The 12,352-nt window shown below is 44.5% G+C and overlaps 2 long non-coding RNA genes across 4 annotated transcripts in view; both read right to left on the reverse strand.

Moving 5' to 3' along the window:
* Window positions 1-11,925, reverse strand: part of LOC139026620 (uncharacterized) — an 18,232-nt gene extending 6,307 nt beyond the window's left edge. Inside the window, exon 1 of one of the 3 annotated variants that reach the window (XR_011478471.1) lies at window positions 9,230-11,925. This is a non-coding gene — a long non-coding RNA (uncharacterized lncRNA). The remainder of the gene's footprint in view (window positions 1-9,229) is intronic. The other 2 variants (XR_011478470.1, XR_011478469.1) reach the window with 2 other exon arrangements.
* On the reverse strand, window positions 8,055-8,930 carry LOC139026621 (uncharacterized). Its single transcript, XR_011478472.1, has 3 exons — window positions 8,858-8,930; window positions 8,404-8,499; window positions 8,055-8,098 (listed from the first exon to the last, which is right to left on the reverse strand). It is a non-coding gene; the product is annotated as an uncharacterized lncRNA (long non-coding RNA).
* Window positions 11,926-12,352: the final 427 nt, after the last annotated feature.

Genomic DNA, 12,352 nt, shown 5'->3' on the forward strand with positions numbered 1-12,352 from the left:
CAGAGAGGAGATTTGCAAACTGATTAAATAATCCCACAGTACTCAATCACCCTCCTCTCTCTCTCTCTCACACACACACACACACACACACACACACACACACACACACACACACACACACACACACACACACACACACACACACAAACACAACACATACAACACCACACAACAATTAGAATGCACAGGGTGGGGGGGGGGGGGGGTCGAGGTGAGGAGGAGGATTATTTAAGATACTGTTTGAAGAGGGAGTGTTTCAGATGTTTTTGGAAGATGGGCAGGGACTCTATTGTCCTAGCTTCAGGGGGAAGATGGTATTACCATTGGGGTGCCAGGAAAGAGTCGAGCATTGACTGGGCTGAGCGTAGAGTGGGAGGGCCAAGAGACCTGAGGTGGCAGAACGGAGTGCTTCGGGTTGGGGTGTAAGGGTTTGAGCATAGCCCTGAAGGTAGGGAGAGGCAGTTCCTCTTGCTGTTCTGTAGGTAAGCACCATGGTATTGTAGTGGATGCAAGCTTCGACTGGAAGCCATTGGAGTGTGCAGAGGAGCAGGTGAGTGAGATTTGGAGAAGGTTGAAAACCAGGTGAGCTGCTGTGTTCTGGATAAGTTGCAGGGGTTTGATGACACAAGCGGGAAGCCCAGCCAACAGCGAGTTGCAGTAGTCCAGATGGGAGATGACAAGTGCCTGATTAGGACCTGCGCCGCTTCCTGTGTGAGGTAGGGTCGTACTCTACGGATGTTGTAAGCATGAACCTGCAGGAGCGGGTCACTGCTTTGATGTTTGCAGAGAACTACACAGGGTGTTGTACGGGTCACGCCAAGGTTCTTGCGACACTTTGAAGTTGTCAACCGGGAGGAAGAGCATATTTATGCTTGATCTGAAAATATGATCTGGATATCTGTGGAGCCAAATCAAGTTCCTTAAAGGCTTTGCATGGTTAATCAGACGTATGCAGTGGCTGTACAGCATTTACTGCGATATGACCTCTGTAGAAAGTCAGGGCACACATACTTCTTGCGCTTGGCAAAGCAGAGCTGCTGCAGCAGCGCCTCTTCAACCTCAAGGAGGCTGAAGAAATTCGACTTGTCACCAAAACCACTCACAAACTTTTACAGATGCACAATCGACAGCATCCTGTCGGCTGCATCAGCCGCCTGGTACGGCAACTGCTCCGCCCACAACCGTAGGCTCTCCAGAGGGTAGTGAGTCTGCACACGCATCACCGGGGCAAACTACCTGCCCTCCAGGACCTACACCACCCGATGTCACAGGAAGGCAAAAAGATCATCAAGGACAACAACACCGCGAGCCACTGCCTGTTCCACCGCTATCATCCAGAAGGCAAGGTCAGTAACAGGGCATCAAAGCTGGGACCGAGAGACTGAAAACAGCACATTTTACTTATGTAAATTTGATATTTCAGGTTTGTATTTAAGAAATTTGCTAACATTTCTTAAACCTGTTTTTGCTTTGTCAGAATGTTAAACAGCCATCACTAACATTGAGTGGCTGCTGTCAACATACTGACTCATCTCTAGCCACTTTAATAATGAAAAATTGATGTACTAAATGTATCACCAGCCACTTTATATAATGTTTACATACCCTACATTACTCATCTCATATGTAAATACTGTACTCTATACCATCTACTGCATCTTTCCTATGCCGTTCGGCTATCGCTCATTCATATATTTTTTTATGTACATATTCTATTTAATTCCTTTACATTTGTGTGTAAAGGTAGTTGTTGTGAAATTGTTAGGTTAGATTACTTGTTAGATATTACTGCATGGTCGAACTAGAAGCACAAGCATTTCGCTACACTCGTATTAACATCTGCTAACTATGTGTATGTGACAAATAATATTTTATTTGATTTGAGACCTCGTTCGGTGGCCGTGGCGGCTTTACATTTTAAATGGTCTCCCTCCAGCCCTCGACCTACCCCCTTCATTATCACCGCAGCCTCGCTCCGGCTTCATGTCCTCCAGTGCCCGCTGACATTCCAGCAGGCATGGCAGTTAACACGCCAATCACAACTGATGTAGTTGCCGTTCCATCTCCAAGTCTCCCCAGTTTCAGCAGAAACATCTCGCTAAGAACCAGTGCGCAGACTGCGGTCGTGTCCTGAGCAGCACTGACGCTTTAGAGAGCCACTCCTCCCTCATGCTCTGCCTGCGGCAAGGACTTCCCCAACTTCAAGGCGTGAAACTGCATCCACGGCAACCAGCAGAGCCACTACTTTCAACAGGGCCACCGTCTACCGCTTTTGGRGTGACCAAACACAGCGGCGTGCGACTGTTCGTCTGCCTGATCTGTGCCAAACGCTTCATTATCCGACGCATCCTCGAAGCGCCTGGAGCTGAAGGTCCACCTGAGGTGGCACCACGGGGAGAAGAGACACTGGTGCTCGRACTYCAGGAAGGGCTTTCTGGATTACAATAATCTGAAGAGGCACAAACTGGTCCACATTGGGGAGAAACCCTACACCTGGCTATCTGAAGAAACACCTGAAGACCATACACAAAGACAGATAGAGAGAGCAGGGTGTGAGTCTTAAATGGTACCCTATTCTCTATATAGTGCACTACTTTGGTCGAGAAACCATGGCASGCCCTGGCAAAGTAGTGCATTACAAAGCACTATATAGGGAATAGGGTGTCATAGATGATATGAAGGAATAGTTCTCTCTCCATTAGCTGTGAATTCAAAACCCAGCCGTGTTAGTTTTAATGAAGCAGGGATCCCCATCTATTCTCACAGTGATTGGGAAAGACTTGTTCTTTTATGTTTTTGTCACGCCCTGATCTGTTTCACCTGTCTCTGTGATTGTCTCCACCCCCTCCAGGTGTCGCTTATTTTCCCCACTGTATTCATCCCTGTGTTTCCTGTCTGTGCCAGTTCGTCTTGTATGTTTTTCCAAGTCAACCAGCGTTTTTCCCGTTCTTCTGATTTTTGCAACTATTTCTCCTTTTTCTAGTCCTCCTGGTTTTGAACCTTGCCTGTTTTTGGACTCTGTACCCACCTGACTGACCTTTCTGCCTGCCTTGACCACGAGCCTGTCTGCCACGCTGTACCTCCTGGACTCTGATCTGGTTTTGACCTTTTGCCTGTCCACGACCATTCTCTTGCCTACTCCTTTTGGATTAATAAACATTGGAAGACTCCAACCATCTGCCTCCTGTGTCTGKATCTGGGTCTCGCTTTGAGTCATGAWAGTTTTTATGWATTGATTGATTACAAGTATCAAAGCGGCAGGTAGCCTATAGGTAGGTAGCATAGCAGTTAAGTGTGTTGACCCAGTAACCGAAAGGTTGCTGGTTTGAATCCCGGAGCTAGGTGAAAAGTCTGTCGATGTGACCTTGAGCAAGACACTTAACCCTAATTGCTCGTATACAGTGCCTTGCAAAAGTATTCATCCCCCTTGGCAATTTTCCTATTATTTTGCATTACAACCTGTAATTTTAAATAGATTTTTATTGGGATTTCATGTAATGGACATACACAAAATAGACCAAACTGGTGAAGTAAAATGAAAAAATTGATTTGTTAAAAAAAATTGACAAAAAATAGAACGGAAAAGTGGTGCGTGCATATGTATTCACCCCCTTTGCTATGAAGCTCCTAAATAAGATCTGGTGCAACCAATTACCTTCAGAAGTCACATAATTAGTTAAAGTCCACCTGTGTGCAATCTAAGTGTCACATGATCTCAGTATATATACACCTGTTCCGAATGGCCCCAGAGTCTGCAACACCCTTAATCAAGGGGAACCACCAAGCAAGCGGCACCATGAAGACCAAGGAGCTCTCCAAAGGTCAGGGACAAAGTTGTGGAGAAGTACAGATCAGGGTTGGGTTATAAAAAATATACAAAACTTTGAAAAACCCACGGAGCACCATTGAATCCATTGTTAAAAAATGGAAAGAATATGGCACCACAACAAACCTGCCAAGAGAGGGTCGCCCACCAAAACTCACAGATCAGGCTAGTAGGGCATTAATCAGAGAGGCAACAAAGAGACCAAAGATAACCTTGAAGGAGATGCAAAGCTCCACAGCGGAGATTGGAGTATCTGTCCATAGGACCACTTTAAGCCATACACTCCAGAGAGCTGGGCTTTACGGAAGAGTGGCCATAAAAAAGTCATTGCTTAATAAAGGAAAAAATAAGCAAACACATTTGGTGTTCGCCAAAAGGCATGTGGGAGCTTTTTGGCCATCAAMGAAAACGCTATGTCTAGCGCAAATCCAACACCTCTCATCACCCTGAGAACGCCATCCCCACAGTGAAGCATGGTGGTGGCATCATCATGATTTGGGGATGTCTTTCAACGGCAGGGACTGTGAAACTGGTCAGAATTGAAGGAATGATGGATGGCGCTAAATACAGGGAATTTTTTGAGGGAAAACCTATTTCAGTCTTCCAGATATTTGAGACTGGGACAGAGGTTCACCTTCCAGCAGGACAATGACCCTAAGCATACTGCTAAAGCAACACTCAAGTGGTTTAAGGGGAAACATTTAAATGTCTTGGAATAGCCTGGTCAAAGTCCAGACCTCAATCCAATTGAGAATCTGTGGTATGACAAAGATTGCTGTACACCAGCGGAACCCATCCAACTTGAAGGAGCTGGAGCAGTTTTACCTTGAAGAATGGGCAAAAATCCCAGTGGCTAGATGTGCCAAGCTTATAGAGACATACCCCAAGAGACTTGCAGCTGTAATTGCTGCAAAAAATGGCTCTACAAAGAATTGACTTCGGGGGGTGAATACTTATGCATGCTCAAGTTTTCAGMTTTTTTTCGTCTTATTTCTTGTTTGTTTCACAAGAAAACATATTTTGCATCTTCAAAGTGGTAGGCATGTTGTGTAAATCAAATGATACAACCCCCAAATTCCAATTTGTAAGGCAACAATATAGGAAAAATGCCAATAGGGGTGAATACTTTCACAAGCCACTGTAAGTCACTTTGGATAAGAGCATCTGCTAAATTACTAAAATGTAAAGCTTTTGTTGTTTGGAATAATAATGGTTGGAGAGAATGACGTAGCGAAGTGCACAAAAGAAAAGACAAGAACAATTTTGAATTCATAATCAAATTTTATTTGTCACATGCTTCGTAAACAACAGGTGTYGACTAACAGTGAAATGCTTACTTARGGYCCCTTCCCAARAATGCAGAGAAAGAAAATACAGAAATAATAGAAAAGTAAAACATAATAATAAAAGTAATTCACGACTGTGTTGGTGTGTTTGGACCATGATAGATTTGTTTATTTAACCTTTATTTAACTAGGCAAGTCAGTTAAGAACATATTCTTATTTACAATGACAGCCTACCGGGGAACAGCGGGTTTAACTGCCTTGTTCAGGGGCAAAACTACAGATTTTTACCTTGTCAGCTCAAGGATTTGATCCAGCAACCTTTCAGTTASTGGCCCAATGCTCTAACCACAAGGCTACCTGCCGCCAATAGATCCTTAGTGATGTGGACACCGAGGAACTTGAAGCTCTCGACCCACTACAGCCCAGTCAATGTGAATGGGTGCGTGCTCGAAAGTCCACAATCAGCTCCTTTGTCTTGCCCATGTTGAGGGAGGTTGTTGTCCTGGCACCACACTGCCAGGTCTCTGATCTCCTCCCTAAAGGCTGTCTCATCGTCGTCGGTGGTCAGGCCTACCACCATTGTGTTGTCTGCAAACTAAATAATGTTGGAGTCGTGCATGGCCAGGCATCGTTGGTGAACAGAGAGTATAGGAAGGGACTAAGCACGCATCCCTGAGGGCCCCCRGTGTTGATGGTTAGTGTGGCGGGTGTGTTGTTGCCTACCCTCACTACCTGGGGGCGTCCCGTCACGAAGTCCAGGATKTAGTTGCAGAGGGAGGTCTTCAGTCCATGGTTCAGTCCCAGGGTCCTTAGCTTAGTGATGAGCTTGGAGGGCACTATGGTSTTGAACGCTGAGCTGTAGCCAATGAAAAGCATTCTCATGTACTTTTGCTGTTCCTTTTGTCCAAGTGAAAAATGCAGTGGAGTGCACTAGAGATTGTGTCATCTGTGGATCTGTTGGGGCTGTATGCAAATTGGAGTGGGTACAGGTTGTCTGGGATGATGGTGTTGATGTGAGCCATGAACAGGCTTTCAAATAATTTTTGGCTACAGATGTGAGTACTACAGGATGATAGTCATTTAGACAGGTTAGCATTATTGAGCACACGGAATTTGAATTGAGACTTGAATAATTGTATTTAAAACATATTCTGGTTATTTGTTCTAATTTGTTTTTAACTCTATTTATTAGGAAAGTTAGAAGCCTAAAAACAAGTTTAAATATAGGTGTACTYTGTTCATGGTTTTTATGTTCTGCGGGTTGAAACTAGTTGCTTTAAAATGTGTTTTATTTGTATGTAAAAAATCTGGGCTGGACTGGGAAGTTTCACTTGAACAACCCTCTAAGTCGTAATTACAAGCACTTATACCTTTTCAACCAAAACATGACAATAAATCCAATTTTGACAATTACAAACTTATCAATTTGGAWAATGTAGCTAGTTTTAKCATACTGTCAATGTTAAGCAAACTAGATAACTTTATTATGAGCAARGTTYSCTAGCAAACAAGCTAGCAAAAATCTTATTGGTTAAAGAATTGGTCTGACTTCAAATWCACTTGAACACAATCATGTCAGACTTACGACTTCCCACGAGCACACGAATGCCCCATCATTCAAATGTTTCATAGGTTACGCATMATCATTATGACAGACAATTTATAGACAGTCCATAATGTAAGACATTKATTCTTATTCAACACATGGTTTGATTTCCAACAGTTCATATTTTCAATGTCCTTATTAATAAACAATTTCTKAAAAAAATMGTTTTCTAGACCACTYCTCAGGCCAGGAGATCCAGCCTGTGTTTGCGCTGGTGCCACTTCAGATGGTTCAGTTGTTTGAAGCTGAGTCCACACACAGCGCAGCAGTACGGTCTCTCCCCAGTGTGGGTGCGCTGGTGCACCTTCAAATTGTCCGCCCGAGCYAAGCTCTTGTCACACATAGTGCAGCGGTGGGGTTTCTCCTGRGTGTGAATGCGCRGYTGCAGCTTGAGGTTCCAGAGCCGACTGAACTTGTTCCCACAGATGGAGCAGCAGTAGGGCTTGTCTGTCATCTGGCTGCACTTGTGCCTCTTCAGGTCGGAGAAGGAGGTGAAGCCTTGGACAGTGGCCTCAGAGTTGAGAGTCCCTCTGCCTGGTCGACCGCTGGTGGACCTTTGAGGTTGCAGCCTGGGTGAAGGTCTTACCACACTGGGTGCAGGAGTACGGATCCGATCCTGACCTGAGACTCTACCGTTTGTGTGTCTGCTTGTGGCCTCAAGGGAGCCAGAGTCTGAGAATGTCATGGTGCATTGATTGCAGGCGTGACGCTTCCCCCCTCCTCCCATTACTCCTCCTTCTGTTACCTCTCTTGTGAACGATCTCTGAGGTTTAGAGAGTGTCCAAAGTTGTCAGGGGCACCATACAGGCTCTCTGTGTTGTTGTGGGCTGAGCTTCCAGAGTGATGGAGGTTAGCCCCCTGTGGCCGGCTCTGCTACCTGACTCTGGACACCGTGTTCGGGTACAAGACACTGGAGTCCTGCAGGTACCCCTCCTCGTTTATCAACAGGCAGTTCCGGACACCCACCTCTGGGTGGGGGATGTGGTTGGCGACCCCACCTGCTCCCTCCGGCTCCGATGGGGAACAGGCATGTGGGACGGATGGTGATGGTCTCCCCCTTCAGACCCCCCAGTCACCTGGTAGTGACCCACGCTCCGTAGCTCAGCCCCCCCAGATGAGACGGAGAACCAGGAAGCCTATCCAGCCCTTCCACGTCTAGACGATGGCCTCCTCCACCACCAGCACCGCCGTAACCAGATTTCTCAAAGCCACCCCCAGACCTCCATGCTGTAACGGGTTGGAAGAGAGTTGGCGGGGTCCGCTGGTTTCCTCTGGGCCTGGTGGTTCAGCCCTGGTCTAGACCGGATCCCAGTCAGCCGTCACTGCTGCAGCTCCGCTCACTGAAACTCTTATTGGCCCGAGACGTCTGAACCATCGCACTGAAAAACAGGGCATGAGTCATTAGAAGCATATATTTAACATTAGACTAGTAGAAACAGTAGTAAGTAACTGTATGTTACAGTATCAGTTAATAGATTAAAGATAATATGAAGACATGTAGTTAAAAGATACAGTTACATACGTAATGAACTGTGTATAATTAGTAATGTACTTTTACAGCTTCAAGTTACTTTACATGTTAATAATGAATACATTTGAATACACAGCATATTATAATACTCTTCTTATCATTCTCTTAAACCTAAAGGTAGGCAATTGTCTATGTTATGTTTTTGTAAACAACCACCGTCCAGGCGACACCCCATCTCTCCCGTAGCTCAGTGTTGTGGAGAGGCTCCTCTTTCAGCAGCTGCAGCTTCTGACCTGTGACCTCTGTGGACTGGAAGAGCAAATGAATGAGTCGATTTGACTAAATTATGGATAAACTGACAGTGACTGAATAGAGCTGACATGGTTCTACATTCAGAATTCTCCTCAGGACCCCCAGACATCTCACAACTTTGTCATACCCTGAACTAGCATACCTGATTAGAGTAGTGAAAAGCTTGATGATTCGTTGACAATTTCAATCAAGTGTTTAAGTTCTGAACAGTTCAAATATGAGGAGAGTTTGACAAAGGCTGCCCAATTATCCTGACAGACTATCTGTTCTAATATGTTTTCTGAAATATATTTCTACCTGAACGTCCTGTTACACTGCACCCTCCACCCTTCACAGGGTTTAGTCCCCTAGATACCTCAGAGGTTCTCCTAAGGCTGGTGCCTCAGCCTCCAAAACATGGAAGGCTGTCCCCGCCACTCCCCCACAGCGCTCCACTCCTCCCCTGGTACCTTCTCCTGCTTCAGGCCACACCCCTCTCTGCACCTTGCCACAGGTAAAAAAGAGAACATTTTATTTACGTAAAAGGAAAGGTGAACGCAACATTGTGATGCTGTGAAGTCTTTTTTGCATCAGTGCAGATTAAGGAAAGGAGGCCTCTTATTGAGAATACCACTAACTCCTTTCTTAAACCAATACTGCCTAGCACCAAAGTATGAAAGGTACAGATTACATCAGTCACACTTCAGAGTGATTCCTCCATATTGACTTTAGATGTGTCTCTCCTCACCTGTCTGTGAGTTTCCAGAGTTTCCACCTTCCTCATCACTCTCCCACAGTCCTCACACTTCCCCCTCTGGCCTCCCTCTCTGTCCCTCTCCCTTCCTCTGTTCTCGACCGCTGTAGCCTCTTCTTCAGCGACTCGACCTGCTCACGGCTCCGGGACACCTCCTCCAGGAAGCCGTCCTCCACCACCTGGTGATCTCATATATGGCTGACTTTAGGACCGTCTCCATGACTCCCGAGAGCTGGGTCTGGAATGTGAGGACGAGGTTCTCCGACATACTGCTTGTGTGTGTGTGTCTTTTCACAGATCAATTCACAGTGATCTGCACCAAGCATCTGTGCTTGTGGGAGCAAATCAGGACTGTGTGTGTGATCCTAAAGTGAATCTCTTCAGATAGCCCTATTATTCAGAACAAGTGGGTAGAAATATGCCATGTCCATCACTGACACATCGCGTATCTGTTTCTCTGTCAACAAGTGACAGCTCCTCCCAGCTCGCTAACAACCAAGTGGCGAAGACAGTCCAGCGTAAAATAGTGCAACAAAGGTTCAATAAAACGGTCAAATTGCAAGGTTCACAATGTAACAGTTGTCTGGGGTCGTATCCAGCTTGCTAAAGAAAAATAGCTAGCAGCTAACATGCTACTACTAGCCGTGTTACTAGTCAATAAAGGGATATTTTGCACCATAAGGTATTATTGATTAAATCGTTACCAAAAAGCTGAATCACTTGCTGAGCATGGGGGTTGGTCGTTTTTTTCCAGATAATATACGGTCTGGTGGGGGATGAATCACTTCCGTGTAGATTTCCTGTAAATAATTTCCACAATAAATAGCCTAATAATCAGTATCCGAATTTATAATAATAGACATATTATATTTTGAACCTTATTTACATAGAACGTAAAAACATACAAAGGTTTCTTCAAATAAATGTCGTCTTCTCTCTCCAGTAAGGAGCGTTCCAATATAGATTGTCCCACTACCCGATCGTAGGTTTGTTTCCGGAAGTCCTGTTGTTTTGTGGATGCTTTTTGTGTTGACTCTGTAGCTAATTACCTAACTACCAAACCTTGTTTTCTTCAATACCTCTGGCATTATATTTATTCGAATAGCTTCATATACAGTAAATGCTACAACTTAAATCTCGAAATGATAAACAATGTTATTAGGACCGTCATGGAGAGAGACAACTTCCAACAGTAGCTAGCTTTGCTAGCCTGCTAACGTAAGCTAGATAGCTTCCTACCTTTTGCTAGACTGGTTCGCAACACTGACTCACCTGAACAAAAGTAGCTAAACGTTACCAACTGTTAACTGTAGCTAGCTACTCATAGACCTTTTTCCATGATGTCTGAAGCCATCGTAACCTTCCAGTCTCAGCTCTCCGAGTCATGGAGACGGTATTCAAGGCTGCTATGTACGAGATCACCAGGCTGGTGGAGGATAGCTTCCTCAAGGAGGTTTCCCGGAGCCGGGAGCAGGTCGAGTCACTGAAGAAGCGGCTGCAGTGGTCGGAGAACAGACGCAGGGATAGGGACAGAGAGGTAGGCCGGAGGGGGAAGTGTGCGGACTTGGGAGACCGACGAAGAAGCCGAGGAGAGAAGCTCTGGAACCTCACAGACAGGTGAAGAGAGAGAAAATCTGAAGACAGTATACAGTGCTATCAGAAAATATTCATACCCCTTGACTTATTCCACATTTTGCTATGTTACATCCTGAATTAATGGATTAAGTTTATATTTTCTCACCCATCTACACACAGTACTCCATCATGACAAAGTGATAACATGTTTTAAAAAAATGGTTCAAATACAGAAATATCCAATATGCATACGCAGTCAAACCCTTGAGCCAATACTTTGTAGAAGCACTTTGGCAGTGATTACAGCTGTGAGTCTTTGTGGTACGTTTCTAAGAGCTTCCCACACCTGGATTGTGCCACATTTGCCCATTTATTATTTTTTAAAGTTCTTCAAGCTTTGTCAAATTGGTTGTTGATCATGCTAGACAATAATTTTCAGGTGTTCCATAGATTTTCAAGTACATTTCAGTCAAAACTGTAATTTGTCCACAGGGACATTCACTGTCTTGCTAAAAACTCCGGTGTTGATTTGCCTTGTGTTTTAGGTTATTGTCCTAATAAAAAGTGAATTCATCTTCCAGTGTCTGGTGGAAAGCAGACTGAACCATGTTTTCCTCTAGGATTATGCATGTGCTTAGCTCCGTTTAGTTTTTTATCCTGAAAAACTCCCCAGTCCTGAAACATTACAAGTATACCCATAGCATGATGCCACTATGTTTAAAATATGGAGAGTGGACTCAGTAATGTGTTGAATTTTCCCAAAACATAACACTTTGTATTCAGGACATAAAGTGAATTGCTTTGCCATCTTTTTTTGAAGTATTACTTTAGTGCCTTGTTGCAAACAGGATGCATGTTTTGGAATATTTTTGTTCTGTTCAGTGCCTTGTTGCAAACAGGATGCATGTTGTGGAATGTTTTTATTCTGTACAGGCTTGCTTCCTTCTTCACTCTGTCAATGAGGTAGTATTGTGAAGTAACTCTAATGTTCTTGATCCATCCTCAGTTTCTTCTATCACAGCCATTAAACTCTGTTTTAAAGTCACCATTGGCCTCATGGTGAATTCCCTGAGCAGTTTCCTTCCTCTCAGGCAACTGAGTTAGGAAGGACACCTGTATCTTTGGTTGTTGTTGGAAATTATCCACTAAGGACCCCAAGTCAAGCTTAAAGAATTTATGTTTATTCAAGCCAGCGGAGAGATTACAGACAAACAGCACTTTGTGTGGAAGTTAGTCAGAAGCTCTGTTGAGGTATTTCCCCCTCAGCATATTTATACTATCACTACTTGTTACACAAAGATAGCCAAGTACATCGTTTCTCAGCGAAGTGTTTTCTCCCAGAGACCGGCTGCTCAGGAAGAAAACACCTGGCAACCACAGAGTCTGGGTATTCAGACAATAATTCCACTCCCGCTGAGCTGACCTTGTGAGAGTGTTAGCAGTTGATGTTATTTTCCAGTAACACTAACTCCAAAGCAAATCAGGGGAGAAAAAATATTATTTGAGAAGGACAAATCATAGATGTTATGCTGGGAGGTAGAT

This window comes from Salvelinus sp. IW2-2015, unplaced genomic scaffold, assembly GCF_002910315.2.
Source record: "Salvelinus sp. IW2-2015 unplaced genomic scaffold, ASM291031v2 Un_scaffold5275, whole genome shotgun sequence".
In the NCBI taxonomy this organism is placed as follows: domain Eukaryota; kingdom Metazoa; phylum Chordata; class Actinopteri; order Salmoniformes; family Salmonidae; genus Salvelinus; species Salvelinus sp. IW2-2015.